Source organism: Phyllobates terribilis, unplaced genomic scaffold (assembly GCF_046119375.1).
Source record: "Phyllobates terribilis strain yellow unplaced genomic scaffold, ASM4611937v1 Scaffold_8__6_contigs__length_399053987, whole genome shotgun sequence".
Classification (NCBI taxonomy): Eukaryota; Metazoa; Chordata; class Amphibia; order Anura; family Dendrobatidae; genus Phyllobates; species Phyllobates terribilis.
Genome location: NW_027362768.1, coordinates 347,007,958 through 347,029,876, shown reverse-complemented (window position 1 = coordinate 347,029,876; position 21,919 = coordinate 347,007,958). Strand labels below are relative to the sequence as shown.

Sequence of the window (21,919 nt, the reverse complement as noted above, 5' to 3'; positions counted from 1 at the left end):
AAACAAAAGCAGAAATAATTTAAATACAAATAAATATGTAAGTCGGGGACATCCCTTCCGCCGTTCATTTTATTCTTCCTCATTATTTCTCGCCTTAATTTTTCCATTTTGGAGTTCCATAAAAACATAAAGATCATCCTAGTCATTTTTTAATTAAAACATCAGAGGGGGGGTACACCATAGCTATATACAGTATGAGGGGTAACAACACTGATTTTATAATTAAAATTTTCCCCTCCATTGTTAGGGACCTCAAACCCCAAAATGATATTTTCTTTGACATTTTTTCTATGACATTCTCCCAGCTTTGAGTTCCCACATTCTCCTCGTTAAAAACAACTCCAAGAATTTTTACATTGTCTCGTTTTATAGTGAGCTGCGGGAGTTGGGCGGTGTCCCAGGATCCCAAAGTCAGACATTCAGATTTATTTAAATTAAGTTTAAACCCGGATGCCTGGGAAAAAAAATCCAATGCGCAACACCGCCCTCCGGAGGGAAGCAGGGTCCACGCACACAACCGTCACGTCATCCATGTAGCCAAAGACTCTCACATCACTGCCACCTCCGCCAGGAACAGGAACCCCTCTAATCACTTTGTCTTTCCTTATTGCGCTCAGCAGGGGCTCCATGGCGCAGATGAACAGGATGGGCGACAAGGGGCATCCCTGCTTCACTCCGGACTCAAGGGGAACTCCATCTGTTAAAAAGCCATTAAGAGAAATTTGACTAAAACAATTTTTATATAAAATCTTAATACAATTTAAAAGCATATTAGGGATACCCATCCTTTTTAAAACTCTAAAAAGAAATCTTTGAGAGACTCTATCGAAAGCTTTTTCAAAATCTAGGGCTAAAAGAGCTACATTTTGACCCCGGTCTCTGGAATACCAAATTACATCCCTTAATACGTTTAAAACCTCTGAAATACTTCTGCCTGGTACACTACAAACCTGCTCAGGCTGGATTAGTTTGGCAATGACATTCCTGAGCCGGTTTGCAACCACCTTAGCAAGTACCTTGTAATCAACGTTTAGGAGAGTTATGGGTCTCCAATTCGCTAGAGTACTGCGGTCACCTTTTTTATATATCAAAGACACCACTCCTCTCCTCCACGAAAATGGCAACTGTTCACAAATAAAAACTTCTTTAAAAAGCATAAAAAGGTCCTCTTTTAAAATGTCCCAAAAAGTAAGATAAAACTCTACAGGTAGTCCGTCACACCCAGGTGCTTTACCCTTAGAGAAACTTTTAAAAACATAAAATAATTCCTCTAAAACAATATCGCGTTCTAAAAACTCCTGGTCTGTAAAATTTAACTTAAAATCGAGATCATTAAGAGCATCAGATAAAAAGGACTCATCTATACACTTTTTACTAAAAAGATGCTTATAAAAGTTAAAAGTAGCATTCAACATTCCCTGCATAGATGTTTCACCCTCTAGATTTGTGATCACTTCTCTTTTATCCATGACTTTTTTGAAGAAGAAGCGAGAGCACTTCTCCCCCTCCTCCAAGTGCTGCACTCTAGAGTTAAAAATAATCTCTTTCCCCTTTGTGTCTATGCAGTTCTGGATTTCAGTTTTTAGGCTAGCAATATCATCTCCCACCTCCACCCCTAGCTCTTTGAATTTAAAAAGTGTTTGTAGTTTGGTATTAAGATCACTAAAACATCTTTTTTTCTCTCTAGCTTTACGTCTCCCTGCTTTTATAAAAAACATTCTGACTTTTTTTTTCAAATTTTCCCACCAGGTTACCATAGGGGCATCAGAAGGTTTTTGTCGCCGCCAGGCTTGAAAGGCTTTACCAAAGTCTTGTCGAATCAGAGGGTCCTCCAGCAGGTAAGTACTTAGACGCCAGAGGCCCCTGTTGACCCTCTGTTCATCCCGGTATTCTAGGTGCACCTCCAAGCCCTTATGGTCAGAAAATATATTTGATGTTAAAACACATTTTACAGGGTTAAAATCATCTGATAGGAAAATAAAATCGATCCTGGAGGACACCCCTCTTCCGGACCACGTATAACCAGGGTCCGTCGGCAGGAGTGACCTCCACGCATCGCATAATTTAAAATCAGTTATAAAATCTTTCAATAGATGACATGACTTATCCAATTTGCGTAAAGGGTCACCCCCCGCTCGTTGTTCACTAGCACAAAGACAATTAAAATCACCCCCTACGATCAGGGGAGATGACCCAGTACAGTACAATGGCAATATCCCAAATAAATTAATTCTCTCTTGCTTATCAGGGGGAGCATAAATATTCATTACACGTAGGGTAAAACCATTAAATTTAAAATGCACTAAAACCACTCTGCCTGGTACTATTTCTGTGACAGCATTTACAGTAATATTTCTCCCACGACAGAGGAAGCCCACCCCCGCTGACTTGTTGTCATTGGAGCCAGACCAGATGGAGGGCCCCAGTCTCCAATCTGTCTTGATGTCATTATAATTTAGTGCATGTTGTATCCCGCATTCCTGTAATAAACAAATGTCAAAGTCAGCGGTTTCTAAATACTTGAATAGAGCAGCCCTACGAACTGGGCTCTTTAATGACCTCACATTCAATGAGACAAGCCTTAATGTCGGCATTCATAGGTCAGGGTGGTGGATCTTCCATGAGGACACCTGACTCAAAGCCCTGTATGTCAAATTGCTCCAGGACATCCGGGCTAGAGGACCCAAACGACTCGATATTCTGTGAGCCGGCGGTTGCCCCCTCGTAGGTCACGGTTCCCAGCCACATTCCAGGAGACGCTGGGGCTTCGACATTCCGTCTCTTTTTCGGGGCAGACTCCACTAGGTCACTGGTGCAGTCCTCCTCTTCCTCCACCTCCTCCAGGGGGAGAGACTGGTCCATCAGGATAAGATCACCAACACCGATTCCCTGATGTTCGCCACCTAGAAGCAAAGCCCCCTCATCTGGCTGGCTAATCGCCCTGGAAGATCCTGAGGCCATCGCTGCGTGGTCCCCTGTAGCCAACCGCACAGGGGCACCACCCTCCAGGCCAACAGGATCGGTATCGGGAACCATCGACACGGAGGATACCCTCCCAGAAGGAGGACCCCTCCGCTCCGGTCCATGCGAGGTCCGCCCATCGTTAAGGGACTTCGATGCAGGGGCCGCCCCAGAGGGGCCTCCGGCTCCCTGCTCCATCCCAGCCTTCTCGCCCTTCGAACCGCCCTCCGACGCCGGCCCGCCAGTGAAGACCGGCGGGCGCATCGGCTCAGCTGCAGAAGATGCAGCTTCTGCATAGGTCCTGGTCCTGGTCCTGTTGGGGCATCCTCGGAACATGTGCCCCGCCTCACCACAAAGATTGCATTTCCTCCCAGCGGGACAGTCCTTCATTAAATGTCCGTAACAGCTGCAATTATTGCAGCGGTCTACTTTCCTGCCCGTGCAGGACGTTTGGGTATGACCCATTTGTCCACAGTTCCTGCAACATACCGGCATTCCAGGGTAAAATAAGTAGCCTCTGCTCTTACCGATCACAAATGTTGAGGGAGGGTGTAGCATTCCTCCCACTCCGCTTGGGTCCCTCTTTAGACGGGCCATGTACCTCCTCTTGCCGCACCAGAAGCCTACCGCGTTCTTCACAGTGCCCAGGTATCTCAGATCATCACAATAACGGATAAGGTAGGTCGAGATGTCTGCAGCTTCCACAAAGGGGTTCGGGAAATGCACCACGATAGGGATCTCGTCATAGGCATACAATAGACAAAAGGTTAGTCCATCCAATTCATCTAAGTAGTTTTTCTCATTTACCTTTTGTACGAGTTGGTGACAGCATCCCTGGCTCTTGAAGGTGATGGTGTAAGTCCCCTTGTACTCATTGTCCTGGAAACAGACTATGTCTTCCCGCCGAAACTCCAGAACTCCAAGCAGAATCCTATGGCAGATGTAGTCCAAGTTCTTCTCCGTCCTCGATCCTGCTCCAACTTCAATCCTCACGGTGTTCCGCATCCGGGCATCACCCGATGAATATGTGAGCGTTGCCGGCATCCTTCACTCAGGAACGTACCGACTCTTCTCTCTGAAAGGCGCAAGCCTTCATGGGATCCCTTCCCGTTGCTCCCGGACTAATCCTTCCTCCCAATAGCAGCAGGGGGGTTAAGTCCCTCCGAAGAGGAACGATCCCCCCAGGCCGAGAGAAAGGGTACCAAGAGCACCTCACAGGCAAGACCACACAGGTAAACCTGATAGATCGTGCCAAAAGGCCGAGAAGCGATAACCAGAATTGGTTTCCGACTACGGTGCCACCCAAGGATTCTGAAAAGTCCATTTGTGGAGATGGCCACCTGGACTCCCGTTAAGAAGACATGCTGTCAACCTCTAGATCCCTCACATGCCTGCACTTTTCGGCTTGCTGCTGCTGCAATCCACGCGTTTTAGATCTGCATAACTCCACCTCTTTTAGCACAGTACCCTCAACCCCCGGCTGTTCCCACCCGCCTCAACACCGTTGGAAGGGAGGAGAACCAATTAAGGCGGGGGGGGGGTGGAACGAGCAGCTGTCTACCCTTAGCAGGAGGGTTGCTGATTAATTACCTCTCCTGCTGCTGCTGCTGGCTGTCCAGCAGCAGACTGAAGGTGGCTGCTGCTGTGCGCAGGTATATAAAGGCTCAGAGCCTATTATGACACGCGCAGCCAGCGTTCCATTGCCACATTCCGTCTACTGCAGGCGGGATACCTGGATGGCTGAATGTCACTGAGAAGCTCACAGAGACCGCCATAAGCAACAGTTTAAAAGAATGCCACAGACTAATCAACCAAACTTTTTGGGTTGGTTTCTCTTTTATAGTCTGCAGGCATTAAATGAAAGAAGTCAGTGTTCCAGCAGAGGGAGACAACGTTTCAGAAAAGGCATTGTAGCAAACCAAAAAAGAAATTTTAAGCGCAGCAGAGTAACCAGCTCACATACCTGTTAGCTCAGGTGAGTTTAAAAGGCTGCTGTTGATAACAAGGGCATTTGCTAAATAGATGGTGTGTGTGCAACAATATACTGAAAGGTCAATTATATTGTGCAGCTTATCTCACCACCTGTAGTTATTTAGGTGAAAGCTCCAAAATGCTTGCCTAATATGTCTGTTTATCCAAAAGGAAGTATAGAGGGAGAGCTAGATAGATAGCATTGCATTACATTACATGGCAATGCAATGCACAGTTGCTGAAGTTGAACCAAAATGAGCTTGTCATCTGGCTTCTGCAACTTTTAACATGAAAAATCCAATGAGGAGAAGAAAAGCAAAGCCAAAGAGTCCATCCCAAAATCCGACAAACAAGCCAAATGAACAAAAAGCATTGAATTCAATTCTTTCTGATTTTAGAAACTGCATTAAAGAAGGGGTGCACCGGTCCTGGAGATACTGCAATACCAGGTCAATGCGTGGAGTGGACAGAGCAAGCTCTTTTTCCATCTCCCTGTTCTAAAAATCCATTTAATATATGGTCCCCAGATAGGGGACGTATCAGATATTAAACTGATAAGAACAGATACTACACTTGATCTTAGCCAAAAGGCCGAGAAGCGATAACCAGAATTGGTTTCCGACTACGGTGCCACCCAAGGATTCTGAAAAGTCCATTTGTGGAGATGGCCACCTGGACTCCCGTTAAGAAGACATGCTGTCAACCTCTAGATCCCTCACATGCCTGCACTTTTCGGCTTGCTGCTGCTGCAATCCACGCGTTTTAGATCTGCATAACTCCACCTCTTTTAGCACAGTACCCTCAACCCCCGGCTGTTCCCACCCGCCTCAACACCGTTGGAAGGGAGGAGAACCAATTAAGGCGGGGGGGGTGGAACGAGCAGCTGTCTACCCTTAGCAGGAGGGTTGCTGATTAATTACCTCTCCTGCTGCTGCTGCTGCTGCTGGCTGTCCAGCAGCAGACTGAAGGTGGCTGCTGCTGTGCGCAGGTATATATAGGCTCAGAGCCTATTATGACACGCGCAGCCAGCGTTCCATTGCCACATTCCATCTACTGCAGGCGGGATACCTGGATGGCTGAATGTCACTGAGAAGCTCACAGAGACCGCCATAAGCAACAGTTTAAAAGAATGCCACAGACTAATCAACCAAACTTTTTGGGTTGGTTTCTCTTTTATAGTCTGCAGGCATTAAATGAAAGAAGTCAGTGTTCCAGCAGAGGGAGACAACGTTTCAGAAAAGGCATTGTAGCAAACCAAAAAAGAAATTTTAAGCGCAGCAGAGTAACCAGCTCACATACCTGTTAGCTCAGGTGAGTTTAAAAGGCTGCTGTTGATAACAAGGGCATTTGCTAAATAGATGGTGTGTGTGCAACAATATACTGAAAGGTCAATTATATTGTGCAGCTTATCTCACCACCTGTAGTTATTTAGGTGAAAGCTCCAAAATGCTTGCCTAATATGTCTGTTTATCCAAAAGGAAGTATAGAGGGAGAGCTAGATAGATAGCATTGCATTACATTACATGGCAATGCAATGCACAGTTGCTGAAGTTGAACCAAAATGAGCTTGTCATCTGGCTTCTGCAACTTTTAACATGAAAAATCCAATGAGGAGAAGAAAAGCAAAGCCAAAGAGTCCATCCCAAAATCCGACAAACAAGCCAAATGAACAAAAAGCATTGAATTCAATTCTTTCTGATTTTAGAAACTGCATTAAAGAAGGGGTGCACCGGTCCTGGAGATACTGCAATACCAGGTCAATGCGTGGAGTGGACAGAGCAAGCTCTTTTTCCATCTCCCTGTTCTAAAAATCCATTTAATATATGGTCCCCAGATAGGGGACGTATCAGATATTAAACTGATAAGAACAGATACTACACTTGATCTTAGCCAAAAGGCCGAGAAGCGATAACCAGAATTGGTTTCCGACTACGGTGCCACCCAAGGATTCTGAAAAGTCCATTTGTGGAGATGGCCACCTGGACTCCCGTTAAGAAGACATGCTGTCAACCTCTAGATCCCTCACATGCCTGCACTTTTCGGCTTGCTGCTGCTGCAATCCACGCGTTTTAGATCTGCATAACTCCACCTCTTTTAGCACAGTACCCTCAACCCCCGGCTGTTCCCACCCGCCTCAACACCGTTGGAAGGGAGGAGAACCAATTAAGGCGGGGGGGGGTGGAACGAGCAGCTGTCTACCCTTAGCAGGAGGGTTGCTGATTAATTACCTCTCCTGCTGCTGCTGCTTCTGCTGGCTGTCCAGCAGCAGACTGAAGGTGGCTGCTGCTGTGCGCAGGTATATAAAGGCTCAGAGCCTATTATGACACGCGCAGCCAGCGTTCCATTGCCACATTCCGTCTACTGCAGGCGGGATACCTGGATGGCTGAATGTCACTGAGAAGCTCACAGAGACCGCCATAAGCAACAGTTTAAAAGAATGCCACAGACTAATCAACCAAACTTTTTGGGTTGGTTTCTCTTTTATAGTCTGCAGGCATTAAATGAAAGAAGTCAGTGTTCCAGCAGAGGGAGACAACGTTTCAGAAAAGGCATTGTAGCAAACCAAAAAAGAAATTTTAAGTGCAGCAGAGTAACCAGCTCACATACCTGTTAGCTCAGGTGAGTTTAAAAGGCTGCTGTTGATAACAAGGGCATTTGCTAAATAGATGGTGTGTGTGCAACAATATACTGAAAGTTCAATTATATTGTGCAGCTTATCTCACCACCTGTAGTTATTTAGGTGAAAGCTCCAAAATGCTTGCCTAATATGTCTGTTTATCCAAAAGGAAGTATAGAGGGAGAGCTAGATAGATAGCATTGCATTACATTACATGGCAATGCAATGCACAGTTTCTGAAGTTGAACCAAAATGAGCTTGTCATCTGGCTTCTACAACTTTTAACATGAAAAATCCAATGAGGAGAAGAAAAGCAAAGCCAAAGAGTCCATCCCAAAATCCGACAAACAAGCCAAATGAACAAAAAGCATTGAATTCAATTCTTTCTGATTTTAGAAACTGCATTAAAGAAGGGGTGCACCGGTCCTGGAGATACTGCAATACCAGGTCAATGCGTGGAGTGGACAGTGCAAGCTCTTTTTCCATCTCCCTGTTCTAAAAATCCATTTAATATATGGTCCCCAGATAGGGGACGTATCAGATATTAAACTGATAAGAACAGATACTACACTTGATCTTAGCCAAAAGGCCGAGAAGCGATAACCAGAATTGGTTTCCGACTACGGTGCCACCCAAGGATTCTGAAAAGTCCATTTGTGGAGATGGCCACCTGGACTCCCGTTAAGAAGACATGCTGTCAACCTCTAGATCCCTCACATGCCTGCACTTTTCGGCTTGCTGCTGCTGCAATCCACGCGTTTTAGATCTGCATAACTCCACCTCTTTTAGCACAGTACCCTCAACCCCCGGCTGTTCCCACCCGCCTCAACACCGTTGGAAGGGAGGAGAACCAATTAAGGCGGGGGTGGGGGGGGGTGGAACGAGCAGCTGTCTACCCTTAGCAGGAGGGTTGCTGATTAATTACCTCTCCTGCTGCTGCTGGCTGTCCAGCAGCAGACTGAAGGTGGCTGCTGCTGTGCGCAGGTATATAAAGGCTCAGAGCCTATTATGACACGCGCAGCCAGCGTTCCATTGCCACATTCCGTCTACTGCAGGCAGGATACCTGGATGGCTGAATGTCACTGAGAAGCTCACAGAGACCGCCATAAGCAACAGTTTAAAAGAATGCCACAGACTAATCAACCAAACTTTTTGGGTTGGTTTCTCTTTTATAGTCTGCAGGCATTAAATGAAAGAAGTCAGTGTTCCAGCAGAGGGAGACAACGTTTCAGAAAAGGCATTGTAGCAAACCAAAAAAGAAATTTTAAGCGCAGCAGAGTAACCAGCTCACATACCTGTTAGCTCAGGTGAGTTTAAAAGGCTGCTGTTGATAACAAGGGCATTTGCTAAATAGATGGTGTGTGTGCAACAATATACTGAAAGGTCAATTATATTGTGCAGCTTATCTCACCACCTGTAGTTATTTAGGTGAAAGCTCCAAAATGCTTGCCTAATATGTCTGTTTATCCAAAAGGAAGTATAGAGGGAGAGCTAGATAGATAGCATTGCATTACATTACATGGCAATGCAATGCACAGTTGCTGAAGTTGAACCAAAATGAGCTTGTCATCTGGCTTCTGCAACTTTTAACATGAAAAATCCAATGAGGAGAAGAAAAGCAAAGCCAAAGAGTTCATCCCAAAATCCAACAAACAAGCCAAATGAACAAAAAGCATTGAATTCAATTCTTTCTGATTTTAGAAACTGCATTAAAGAAGGGGTGCACCGGTCCTGGAGATACTGCAATACCAGGTCAATGCGTGGAGTGGACAGAGCAAGCTCTTTTTCCATCTCCCTGTTCTAAAAATCCATTTAATATATGGTCCCCAGATAGGGGACGTATCAGATATTAAACTGATAAGAACAGATACTACACTTGATCTTAGCCAAAAGGCCGAGAAGCGATAACAAGAATTGGTTTCCGACTACGGTGCCACCCAAGGATTCTGAAAAGTCCATTTGTGGAGATGGCCACCTGGACTCCCGTTAAGAAGACATGCTGTCAACCTCTAGATCCCTCACATGCCTGCACTTTTCGGCTTGCTGCTGCTGCAATCCACGCGTTTTAGATCTGCATAACTCCACCTCTTTTAGCACAGTACCCTCAACCCCCGGCTGTTCCCACCCGCCTCAACACCGTTGGAAGGGAGGAGAACCAATTAAGGCGGGGGGGGGGGGTGGAACGAGCAGCTGTCTACCCTTAGCAGGAGGGTTGCTGATTAATTACTTCTCCTGCTGCTGCTGCTGCTGGCTGTCCAGCAGCAGACTGGAGGTGGCTGCTGCTGTGCGCAGGTATATAAAGGCTCAGAGCCTATTATGACACGCGCAGCCAGCGTTCCATTGCCACATTCCGTCTACTGCAGGCGGGATACCTGGATGGCTGAATGTCACTGAGAAGCTCACAGAGACCGCCATAAGCAACAGTTTAAAAGAATGCCACAGACTAATCAACCAAACTTTTTGGGTTGGTTTCTCTTTTATAGTCTGCAGGCATTAAATGAAAGAAGTCAGTGTTCCAGCAGAGGGAGACAACGTTTCAGAAAAGGCATTGTAGCAAACCAAAAAAGAAATTTTAAGCGCAGCAGAGTAACCAGCTCACATACCTGTTAGCTCAGGTGAGTTTAAAAGGCTGCTGTTGATAACAAGGGCATTTGCTAAATAGATGGTGTGTGTGCAACAATATACTGAAAGGTCAATTATATTGTGCAGCTTATCTCACCACCTGTAGTTATTTAGGTGAAAGCTCCAAAATGCTTGCCTAATATGTCTGTTTATCCAAAAGGAAGTATAGAGGGAGAGCTAGATAGATAGCATTGCATTACATTACATGGCAATGCAATGCACAGTTGCTGAAGTTGAACCAAAATGAGCTTGTCATCTGGCTTCTGCAACTTTTAACATGAAAAATCCAATGAGGAGACGAAAAGCAAAGCCAAAGAGTCCATCCCAAAATCCGACAAACAAGCCAAATGAACAAAAAGCATTGAATTCAATTCTTTCTGATTTTAGAAACTGCATTAAAGAAGGGGTGCACCGGTCCTGGAGATACTGCAATACCAGGTCAATGCGTGGAGTGGACAGAGCAAGCTCTTTTTCCATCTCCCTGTTCTAAAAATCCATTTAATATATGGTCCCCAGATAGGGGACGTATCAGATATTAAACTGATAAGAACAGATACTACACTTGATCTTAGCCAAAAGGCCGAGAAGCGATAACCAGAATTGGTTTCCGACTACGGTGCCACCCAAGGATTCTGAAAAGTCCATTTGTGGAGATGGCCACCTGGACTCCCGTTAAGAAGACATGCTGTCAACCTCTAGATCCCTCACATGCCTGCACTTTTCGGCTTGCTGCTGCTGCAATCCACGCGTTTTAGATCTGCATAACTCCACCTCTTTTAGCACAGTACCCTCAACCCCCGGCTGTTCCCACCCGCCTCAACACCGTTGGAAGGGAGGAGAACCAATTAAGGCGGGGGGGGGGGTGGAACGAGCAGCTGTCTACCCTTAGCAGGAGGGTTGCTGAATAATTACCTCTCCTGCTGCTGCTGCTGCTGCTGGCTGTCCAGCAGCAGACTGAAGGTGGCTGCTGCTGTGCGCAGGTATATAAAGGCTCAGAGCCTATTATGACACGCGCAGCCAGCGTTCCATTGCCACATTCCGTCTACTGCAGGCGGGATACCTGGATGGCTGAATGTCACTGAGAAGCTCACAGAGACCGCCATAAGCAACAGTTTAAAAGAATGCCACAGACTAATCAACCAAACTTTTTGGGTTGGTTTCTCTTTTATAGTCTGCAGGCATTAAATGAAAGAAGTCAGTGTTCCAGTAGAGGGAGACAACGTTTCAGAAAAGGCATTGTAGCAAACCAAAAAAGAAATTTTAAGCGCAGCAGAGTAACCAGCTCACATACCTGTTAGCTCAGGTGAGTTTAAAAGGCTGCTGTTGATAACAAGGGCATTTGCTAAATAGATGGTGTGTGTGCAACAATATACTGAAAGGTCAATTATATTGTGCAGCTTATCTCACCACCTGTAGTTATTTAGGTGAAAGCTCCAAAATGCTTGCCTAATATGTCTGTTTATCCAAAAGGAAGTATAGAGGGAGAGCTAGATAGATAGCATTGCATTACATTACATGGCAATGCAATGCACAGTTGCTGAAGTTGAACCAAAATGAGCTTGTCATCTGGCTTCTGCAACTTTTAACATGAAAAATCCAATGAGGAGAAGAAAAGCAAAGCCAAAGAGTCCATCCCAAAATCCGACAAACAAGCCAAATGAACAAAAAGCATTGAATTCAATTCTTTCTGATTTTAGAAACTGCATTATAGAAGGGGTGCACCGGTCCTGGAGATACTGCAATACCAGGTCAATGCGTGGAGTGGACAGAGCAAGCTCTTTTTCCATCTCCCTGTTCTAAAAATCCATTTAATATATGGTCCCCAGATAGGGGACGTATCAGATATTAAGCTGATAAGAACAGATACTACACTTGATCTTAGCCAAAAGGCCGAGAAGCGATAACCAGAATTGGTTTCCGACTACGGTGCCACCCAAGGATTCTGAAAAGTCCATTTGTGGAGATGGCCACCTGGACTCCCGTTAAGAAGACATGCTGTCAACCTCTAGATCCCTCACATGCCTGCACTTTTCGGCTTGCTGCTGCTGCAATCCACGCGTTTTAGATCTGCATAACTCCACCTCTTTTAGCACAGTACCCTCAACCCCCGGCTGTTCCCACCCGCCTCAACACCGTTGGAAGGGAGGAGAACCAATTAAGGCGGGGGGGGGGTGGAACGAGCAGCTGTCTACCCTTAGCAGGAGGGTTGCTGATTAATTACCTCTTCTGCTGCTGCTGCTGCTGCTGGCTGTCCAGCAGCAGACTGAAGGTGGCTGCTGCTGTGCGCAGGTATATAAAGGCTCAGAGCCTATTATGACACGCGCAGCCAGCGTTCCATTGCCACATTCCGTCTACTGCAGGCGGGATACCTGGATGGCTGAATGTCACTGAGAAGCTCACAGAGACCGCCATAATTAACAGTTTAAAAGAATGCCACAGACTAATCAACCAAACTTTTTGGGTTGGTTTCTCTTTTATAGTCTGCAGGCATTAAATGAAAGAAGTCAGTGTTCCAGCAGAGGGAGACAACGTTTCAGAAAAGGCATTGTAGCAAACCAAAAAAGAAATTTTAAGCGCAGCAGAGTAACCAGCTCACATACCTGTTAGCTCAGGTGAGTTTAAAAGGCTGCTGTTGATAACAAGGGCATTTGCTAAATAGATGGTGTGTGTGCAACAATATACTGAAAGGTCAATTATATTGTGCAGCTTATCTCACCACCTGTAGTTATTTAGGTGAAAGCTCCAAAATGCTTGCCTAATATGTCTGTTTATCCAAAAGGAAGTATAGAGGGAGAGCTAGATAGATAGCATTGCATTACATTACATGGCAATGCAATGCACAGTTGCTGAAGTTGAACCAAAATGAGCTTGTCATCTGGCTTCTGCAACTTTTAACATGAAAAATCCAATGAGGAGAAGAAAAGCAAAGCCAAAGAGTCCATCCCAAAATCCGACAAACAAGCCAAATGAACAAAAAGCATTGAATTCAATTCTTTCTGATTTTAGAAACTGCATTAAAGAAGGGGTACACCGGTCCTGGAGATACTGCAATACCAGGTCAATGCGTGGAGTGGACAGAGCAAGCTCTTTTTCCATCTCCCTGTTCTAAAAATCCATTTAATATATGGTCCCCAGATAGGGGACGTATCAGATATTAAACTGATAAGAACAGATACTACACTTGATCTTAGCCAAAAGGCCGAGAAGCGATAACCAGAATTGGTTTCCGACTATGGTGCCACCCAAGGATTCTGAAAAGTCCATTTGTGGAGATGGCCACCTGGACTCCCGTTAAGAAGACATGCTGTCAACCTCTAGATCCCTCACATGCCTGCACTTTTCGGCTTGCTGCTGCTGCAATCCACGCGTTTTAGATCTGCATAACTCCACCTCTTTTAGCACAGTACCCTCAACCCCCGGCTGTTCCCACCCGCCTCAACACCGTTGGAAGGGAGGAGAACCAATTAAGGCGGGGGGGGGGGGGGTGGAACGAGCAGCTGTCTACCCTTAGCAGGAGGGTTGCTGATTAATTACCTCTCCTGCTGCTGCTGCTGCTGCTGGCTGTCCAGCAGCAAACTGAAGGTGGCTGCTGCTGTGCGCAGGTATATAAAGGCTCAGAGCCTATTATGACACGCGCAGCCAGCGTTCCATTGCCACATTCCGTCTACTGCAGGCGGGATACCTGGATGGCTGAATGTCACTGAGAAGCTCACAGAGACCGCCATAAGCAACAGTTTAAAAGAATGCCACAGACTAATCAACCAAACTTTTTGGGTTGGTTTCTCTTTTATAGTCTGCAGGCATTAAATGAAAGAAGTCAGTGTTCCAGCAGAGGGAGACAACGTTTCAGAAAAGGCATTGTAGCAAACCAAAAAAGAAATTTTAAGCGCAGCAGAGTAACCAGCTCACATACCTGTTAGCTCAGGTGAGTTTAAAAGGCTGCTGTTGATAACAAGGGCATTTGCTAAATAGATGGTGTGTGTGCAACAATATACTGAAAGGTCAATTATATTGTGCAGCTTATCTCACCACCTGTAGTTATTTAGGTGAAAGCTCCAAAATGCTTGCCTAATATGTCTGTTTATCCAAAAGGAAGTATAGAGGGAGAGCTAGATAGATAGCATTGCATTACATTACATGGCAATGCAATGCACAGTTGCTGAAGTTGAACCAAAATGAGCTTGTCATCTGGCTTCTGCAACTTTTAACATGAAAAATCCAATGAGGAGAAGAAAAGCAAAGCCAAAGAGTCCATCCCAAAATCCGACAAACAAGCCAAATGAACAAAAAGCATTGAATTCAATTCTTTCTGATTTTAGAAACTGCATTAAAGAAGGGGTGCACCGGTCCTGGAGATACTGCAATACCAGGTCAATGCGTGGAGTGGACAGAGCAAGCTCTTTTTCCATCTCCCTGTTCTAAAAATCCATTTAATATATGGTCCCCAGATAGGGGACGTATCAGATATTAAACTGATAAGAACAGATACTACACTTGATCTTAGCCAAAAGGCCGAGAAGCGATAACCAGAATTGGTTTCCGACTACGGTGCCACCCAAGGATTCTGAAAAGTCCATATGTGGAGATGGCCACCTGGACTCCCGTTAAGAAGACATGCTGTCAAACTCTAGATCCCTCACATGCCTGCACTTTTCGGCTTGCTGCTGCTGCAATCCACGCGTTTTAGATCTGCATAACTCCACCTCTTTTAGCACAGTACCCTCAACCCCCGGCTGTTCCCACCCGCCTCAACACCGTTGGAAGGGAGGAGAACCAATTAAGGCGGGGGGGGGGGGTGGAACGAGCAGCTGTCTACCCTTAGCAGGAGGGTTGCTGATTAATTACCTCTCCTGCTGCTGCTGCTGCTGCTGGCTGTCCAGCAGCAGACTGAAGGTGGCTGCTGCTGTGCGCAGGTATATAAAGGCTCAGAGCCTATTATGACACGCGCAGCCAGCGTTCCATTGCCACATTCCGTCTACTGCAGGCAGGATACCTGGATGGCTGAATGTCACTGAGAAGCTCACAGAGACCGCCATAAGCAACAGTTTAAAAGAATGCCACAGACTAATCAACCAAACTTTTTGGGTTGGTTTCTCTTTTATAGTCTGCAGGCATTAAATAAAGAAGTCAGTGTTCCAGCAGAGGGAGACAACGTTTCAGAAAAGGCATTGTAGCAAACCAAAAAAGAAATTTTAAGCGCAGCAGAGTAACCAGCTCACATACCTGTTAGCTCAGGTGAGTTTAAAAGGCTGCTGTTGATAACAAGGGCATTTGCTAAATAGATGGTGTGTGTGCAACAATATACTGAAAGGTCAATTATATTGTGCAGCTTATCTCACCACCTGTAGTTATTTAGGTGAAAGCTCCAAAATGCTTGCCTAATATGTCTGTTTATCCAAAAGGAAGTATAGAGGGAGAGCTAGATAGATAGCATTGCATTACATTACATGGCAATGCAATGCACAGTTGCTGAAGTTGAACCAAAATGAGCTTGTCATCTGGCTTCTGCAACTTTTAACATGAAAAATCCAATGAGGAGAAGAAAAGCAAAGCCAAAGAGTCCATCCCAAAATCCGACAAACAAGCCAAATGAACAAAAAGCATTGAATTCAATTCTTTCTGATTTTAGAAACTGCATTAAAGAAGGGGTGCACCGGTCCTGGAGATACTGCAATACCAGGTCAATGCGTGGAGTGGACAGAACAAGCTCTTTTTCCATCTCCCTGTTCTAAAAATCCATTTAATATATGGTCCCCAGATAGGGGACGTATCAGATATTAAACTGATAAGAACAGGTACTACACTTGATCTTAGCCAAAAGGCCGAGAAGCGATAACCAGAATTGGTTTCCGACTACGGTGCCACCCAAGGATTCTGAAAAGTCCATTTGTGGAGATGGCCACCTGGACTCCCGTTAAGGAGACATGCTGTCAACCTCTAGATCCCTCACATGCCTGCACTTTTCGGCTTGCTGCTGCTGCAATCCACGCGTTTTAGTTCTGCATAACTCCACCTCTTTTAGCACAGTACCCTCAACCCCCGGCTGTTCCCACCCGCCTCAACACCGTTGGAAGGGAGGAGAACCAATTAAGGCGGGGGGGGGTGGAACGAGCAGCTGTCTACCCTTAGCAGGAGGGTTGCTGATTAATTACCTCTCCTGCTGCTGCTGCTGCTGCTGGCTGTCCAGCAGCAGACTGAAGGTGGCTGCTGCTGTGCGCAGGTATATAAAGGCTCAGAGCCTATTATGACACGCGCAGCCAGCGTTCCATTGCCACATTCCGTCTACTGCAGGCGGGATACCTGGATGGCTGAATGTCACTGAGAAGCTCACAGAGACCGCCATAAGCAACAGTTTAAAAGAATGCCACAGACTAATCAACCAAACTTTTTGGGTTGGTTTCTCTTTTATAGTCTGCAGGCATTAAATGAAAGAAGTCAGTGTTCCAGCAGAGGGAGACAACGTTTCAGAAAAGGCATTGTAGCAAACCAAAAAAGAAATTTTAAGCGCAGCAGAGTAACCAGCTCACATACCTGTTAGCTCAGGTGAGTTTAAAAGGCTGCTGTTGATAACAAGGGCATTTGCTAAATAGATGGTGTGTGTGCAACAATATACTGAAAGGTCAATTATATTGTGCAGCTTATCTCACCACCTGTAGTTATTTAGGTGAAAGCTCCAAAATGCTTGCCTAATATGTCTGTTTATCCAAAAGGAAGTATAGAGGGAGAGCTAGATAGATAGCATTGCATTACATTACATGGCAATGCAATGCACAGTTGCTGAAGTTGAACCAAAATGAGCTTGTCATCTGGCTTCTGCAACTTTTAACATGAAAAATCCAATGAGGAGAAGAAAAGCAAAGCCAAAGAGTCCATCCCAAAATCCGACAAACAAGCCAAATGAACAAAAAGCATTGAATTCAATTCTTTCTGATTTTAGAAACTGCATTAAAGAAGGGGTGCACCGGTCCTGGAGATACTGCAATACCAGGTCAATGCGTGGAGTGGACAGAGCAAGCTCTTTTTCCATCTCCCTGTTCTAAAAATCCATTTAATATATGGTCCCCAGATAGGGGACGTATCAGATATTAAACTGATAAGAACAGATACTACACTTGATCTTAGCCAAAAGGCCGAGAAGCGATAACCAGAATTGGTTTCCGACTACGGTGCCACCCAAGGATTCTGAAAAGTCCATTTGTGGAGATGGCCACCTGGACTCCCGTTAAGAAGACATGCTGTCAACCTCTAGATCCCTCACATGCCTGCACTTTTCGGCTTGCTGCTGCTGCAATCCACGCGTTTTAGATCTGCATAACTCCACCTCTTTTAGCACAGTACCCTCAACCCCCGGCTGTTCCCACCCGCCTCAACACCGTTGGAAGGGAGGAGAACCAATTAAGGCGGGGGGGGGGGTGGAACGAGCAGCTGTCTACCCTTAGCAGGAGGGTTACTGATTAATTACCTCTCCTGCTGCTGCTGCTGCTGCTGGCTGTCCAGCAGCAGACTGAAGGTGGCTGCTGCTGTGCGCAGGTATATAAAGGCTCAGAGCCTATTATGACACGCGCAGCCAGCGTTCCATTGCCACATTCCGTCTACTGCAGGCGGGATACCTGGATGGCTGAATGTCACTGAGAAGCTCACAGAGACCGCCATAAGCAACAGTTTAAAAGAATGCCACAGACTAATCAACCAAACTTTTTGGGTTGGTTTCTCTTTTATAGTCTGCAGGCATTAAATGAAAGAAGTCAGTGTTCCAGCAGAGGGAGACAACGTTTCAGAAAAGGCATTGTAGCAAACCAAAAAAGAAATTTTAAGCGCAGCAGAGTAACCAGCTCACATACCTGTTAGCTCAGGTGAGTTTAAAAGGCTGCTGTTGATAACAAGGGCATTTGCTAAATAGATGGTGTGTGTGCAACAATATACTGAAAGGTCAATTATATTGTGCAGCTTATCTCACCACCTGTAGTTATTTAGGTGAAAGCTCCAAAATGCTTGCCTAATATGTCTGTTTATCCAAAAGGAAGTATAGAGGGAGAGCTAGATAGATAGCATTGCATTACATTACATGGCAATGCAATGCACAGTTGCTGAAGTTGAACCAAAATGAGCTTGTCATCTGGCTTCTGCAACTTTTAACATGAAAAATCCAATGAGGAGAAGAAAAGCAAAGCCAAAGAGTCCATCCCAAAATCCGACAAACAAGCCAAATGAACAAAAAGCATTGAATTCAATTCTTTCTGATTTTAGAAACTGCATTAAAGAAGGGGTGCACCGGTCCTGGAGATACTGCAATACCAGGTCAATGCGTGGAGTGGACAGAGCAAGCTCTTTTTCCATCTCCCTGTTCTAAAAATCCATTTACTATATGGTCCCCAGATAGGGGACGTATCAGATATTAAACTGATAAGAACAGATACTACACTTGATCTTAGCCAAAAGGCCGAGAAGCGATAACCAGAATTGGTTTCCGACTACGGTGCCACCCAAGGATTCTGAAAAGTCCATTTGTGGAGATGGCCACCTGGACTCCCGTTAAGAAGACATGCTGTCAACCTCTAGATCCCTCACATGCCTGCACTTTTCGGCTTGCTGCTGCTGCAATCCACGCGTTTTAGATCTGCATAACTCCACCTCTTTTAGCACAGTACCCTCAACCCCCGGCTGTTCCCACCCGCCTCAACACCGTTGGAAGGGAGGAGAACCAATTAAGGCGGGGGGGGGGGTGGAACGAGCAGCTGTCTACCCTTAGCAGGAGGGTTGCTGATTAATTACCTCTCCTGCTGCTGCTGCTGGCTGTCCAGCAGCAGACTGAAGGTGGCTGCTGCTGTGCGCAGGTATATAAAGGCTCAGAGCCTATTATGACACGCGCAGCCAGCGTTCCATTGCCACATTCCGTCTACTGCAGGCGGGATACCTGGATGGCTGAATGTCACTGAGAAGCTCACAGAGACCGCCATAAGCAACAGTTTAAAAGAATGCCACAGACTAATCAACCAAACTTTTTGGGTTGGTTTCTCTTTTATAGTCTGCAGGCATTAAATGAAAGAAGTCAGTGTTCCAGCAGAGGGAGACAACGTTTCAGAAAAGGCATTGTAGCAAACCAAAAAAGAAATTTTAAGCGCAGCAGAGTAACCAGCTCACATACCTGTTAGCTCAGGTGAGTTTAAAAGGCTGCTGTTGATAACAAGGGCATTTGCTAAATAGATGGTGTGTGTGCAACAATATACTGAAAGGTCAATTATATTGTGCAGCTTATCTCACCACCTGTAGTTATTTAGGTGAAAGCTCCAAAATGCTTGCCTAATATGTCTGTTTATCCAAAAGGAAGTATAGAGGGAGAGCTAGATAGATAGCATTGCATTACATTACATGGCAATGCAATGCACAGTTGCTGAAGTTGAACCAAAATGAGCTTGTCATCTGGCTTCTGCAACTTTTAGCATGAAAAATCCAATGAGGAGAAGAAAAGCAAAGCCAAAGAGTCCATCCCAAAATCCGACAAACAAGCCAAATGAACAAAAAGCATTGAATTCAATTCTTTCTGATTTTAGAAACTGCATTAAAGAAGGGGTGCACCGGTCCTGGAGATACTGCAATACCAGGTCAATGCGTGGAGTGGACAGAGCAAGCTCTTTTTCCATCTCCCTGTTCTAAAAATCCATTTAATATATGGTCCCCAGATAGGGGACGTATCAGATATTAAACTGATAAGAACAGATACTACACTTGATCTTAGCCAAAAGGCCGAGAAGCGATAACCAGAATTGGTTTCCGACTACGGTGCCACCCAAGGATTCTGAAAAGTCCATTTGTGGAGATGGCCACCTGGACTCCCGTTAAGAAGACATGCTGTCAACCTCTAGATCCCTCACATGCCTGCACTTTTCGGCTTGCTGCTGCTGCAATCCACGCGTTTTAGATCTGCATAACTCCACCTCTTTTAGCACAGTACCCTCAACCCCCGGCTGTTCCCACCCGCCTCAACACCGTTGGAAGGGAGGAGAACCAATTAAGGCGGGGGGGGGGGGTGGAACGAGCAGCTGTCTACCCTTAGCAGGAGGGTTGCTGATTAATTACCTCTCCTGCTGCTGCTGCTGCTGGCTGTCCAGCAGCAGACTGAAGGTGGCTGCTGCTGTGCGCAGGTATATAAAGGCTCAGAGCCTATTATGACACGCGCAGCCAGCGTTCCATTGCCACATTCCGTCTACTGCAGGCGGGATACCTGGATGGCTGAATGTCACTGAGAAGCTCACAGAGACCGCCATAAGCAACAGTTTAAAAGAATGCCACAGACTAATCAACCAAACTTTCTGGGTTGGTTTCTCTTTTATAGTCTGCAGGCATTAAATGAAAGAAGTCAGTGTTCCAGCAGAGGGAGACAACGTTTCAGAAAAGGCATTGTAGCAAACCAAAAAAGAAATTTTAAGCGCAGCAGAGTAACCAGCTCACATACCTGTTAGCTCAGGTGAGTTTAAAAGGCTGCTGTTGATAACAAGGGCATTTGCTAAATAGATGGTGTGTGTGCAACAATATACTGAAAGGTCAATTATATTGTGCAGCTTATCTCACCACCTGTAGTTATTTAGGTGAAAGCTCCAAAATGCTTGCCTAATATGTCTGTTTATCCAAAAGGAAGTATAGAGGGAGAGCTAGATAGATAGCATTGCATTACATTACATGGCAATGCAATGCACAGTTGCTGAAGTTGAACCAAAATGAGCTTGTCATCTGGCTTCTGCAACTTTTAACATGAAAAATCCAATGAGGAGAAGAAAAGCAAAGCCAAAGAGTCCATCCCAAAATCCGACAAACAAGCCAAATGAACAAAAAGCATTGAATTCAATTCTTTCTGATTTTAGAAACTGCATTAAAGAAGGGGTGCACCGGTCCTGGAGATACTGCAATACCAGGTCAATGCGTGGAGTGGACAGAGCAAGCTCTTTTTCCATCTCCCTGTTCTAAAAATCCATTTAATATATGGTCCCCAGATAGGGGACGTATCAGATATTAAACTGATAAGAACAGATACTACACTTGATCTTAGCCAAAAGGCCGAGAAGCGATAACCAGAATTGGTTTCCGACTACGGTGCCACCCAAGGATTCTGAAAAGTCCATTTGTGGAGATGGCCACCTGGACTCCCGTTAAGAAGACATGCTGTCAACCTCTAGATCCCTCACATGCCTGCACTTTTCGGCTTGCTGCTGCTGCAATCCACGCGTTTTAGATCTGCATAACTCCACCTCTTTTAGCACAGTACCCTCAACCCCCGGCTGTTCCCACCCGCCTCAACACCGTTGGAAGGGAGGAGAACCAATTAAGGCGGGGGGGGGGTGGAACGAGCAGCTGTCTACCCTTAGCAGGAGGGTTGCTGATTAATTACCTCTCCTGCTGCTGCTGCTGCTGCTGGCTGTCCAGCAGCAGACTGAAGGTGGCTGCTGCTGTGCGCAGGTATATAAAGGCTCAGAGCCTATTATGACACGCGCAGCCAGCGTTCCATTGCCACATTCCGTCTACTGCAGGCGGGATACCTGGATGGCTGAATGTCACTGAGAAGCTCACAGAGAGCGCCATAAGCAACAGTTTAAAAGAATGCCACAGACTAATCAACCAAACTTTTTGGGTTGGTTTCTCTTTTATAGTCTGCAGGCATTAAATGAAAGAAGTCAGTGTTCCAGCAGAGGGAGACAACATTTCAGAAAAGGCATTGTAGCAAACCAAAAAAGAAATTTTAAGCGCAGCAGAGTA

At 45.6% G+C, this 21,919-nt stretch overlaps 13 non-coding genes across 13 annotated transcripts; all 13 read right to left on the bottom strand.

Moving 5' to 3' along the window:
• Positions 1–5,344: 5,344 nt before the first annotated feature.
• Positions 5,345–5,535, bottom strand: LOC141158289 (U2 spliceosomal RNA). The gene has a single exon (XR_012248321.1). It is a non-coding gene; the product is annotated as a U2 spliceosomal RNA (small nuclear RNA).
• Positions 5,536–6,651: 1,116 nt separating this feature from the next.
• Positions 6,652–6,842, bottom strand: LOC141158287 (U2 spliceosomal RNA). The gene has a single exon (XR_012248319.1). It is a non-coding gene; the product is annotated as a U2 spliceosomal RNA (small nuclear RNA).
• Positions 6,843–7,959: 1,117 nt separating this feature from the next.
• LOC141159814 (U2 spliceosomal RNA) lies at positions 7,960–8,150 on the bottom strand. The gene has a single exon (XR_012249810.1). It is a non-coding gene; the product is annotated as a U2 spliceosomal RNA (small nuclear RNA).
• A 1,114-nt stretch (positions 8,151–9,264) lies between these two features.
• On the bottom strand, positions 9,265–9,455 carry LOC141158286 (U2 spliceosomal RNA). Its single transcript, XR_012248318.1, has one exon. It is a non-coding gene; the product is annotated as a U2 spliceosomal RNA (small nuclear RNA).
• A 1,117-nt stretch (positions 9,456–10,572) lies between these two features.
• Positions 10,573–10,763, bottom strand: LOC141158285 (U2 spliceosomal RNA). The gene has a single exon (XR_012248317.1). It is a non-coding gene; the product is annotated as a U2 spliceosomal RNA (small nuclear RNA).
• A 1,119-nt stretch (positions 10,764–11,882) lies between these two features.
• Positions 11,883–12,073, bottom strand: LOC141159588 (U2 spliceosomal RNA). The gene has a single exon (XR_012249592.1). It is a non-coding gene; the product is annotated as a U2 spliceosomal RNA (small nuclear RNA).
• Positions 12,074–13,191: 1,118 nt separating this feature from the next.
• On the bottom strand, positions 13,192–13,382 carry LOC141159625 (U2 spliceosomal RNA). Its single transcript, XR_012249628.1, has one exon. It is a non-coding gene; the product is annotated as a U2 spliceosomal RNA (small nuclear RNA).
• Positions 13,383–14,504: 1,122 nt separating this feature from the next.
• Positions 14,505–14,695, bottom strand: LOC141158284 (U2 spliceosomal RNA). The gene has a single exon (XR_012248316.1). It is a non-coding gene; the product is annotated as a U2 spliceosomal RNA (small nuclear RNA).
• A 1,119-nt stretch (positions 14,696–15,814) lies between these two features.
• On the bottom strand, positions 15,815–16,005 carry LOC141159978 (U2 spliceosomal RNA). The gene has a single exon (XR_012249970.1). It is a non-coding gene; the product is annotated as a U2 spliceosomal RNA (small nuclear RNA).
• A 1,117-nt stretch (positions 16,006–17,122) lies between these two features.
• Positions 17,123–17,313, bottom strand: LOC141158283 (U2 spliceosomal RNA). Its single transcript, XR_012248315.1, has one exon. It is a non-coding gene; the product is annotated as a U2 spliceosomal RNA (small nuclear RNA).
• A 1,119-nt stretch (positions 17,314–18,432) lies between these two features.
• LOC141159724 (U2 spliceosomal RNA) lies at positions 18,433–18,623 on the bottom strand. The gene has a single exon (XR_012249724.1). It is a non-coding gene; the product is annotated as a U2 spliceosomal RNA (small nuclear RNA).
• Positions 18,624–19,736: 1,113 nt separating this feature from the next.
• On the bottom strand, positions 19,737–19,927 carry LOC141158282 (U2 spliceosomal RNA). Its single transcript, XR_012248314.1, has one exon. It is a non-coding gene; the product is annotated as a U2 spliceosomal RNA (small nuclear RNA).
• A 1,117-nt stretch (positions 19,928–21,044) lies between these two features.
• LOC141158281 (U2 spliceosomal RNA) lies at positions 21,045–21,235 on the bottom strand. The gene has a single exon (XR_012248313.1). It is a non-coding gene; the product is annotated as a U2 spliceosomal RNA (small nuclear RNA).
• Positions 21,236–21,919: the final 684 nt, after the last annotated feature.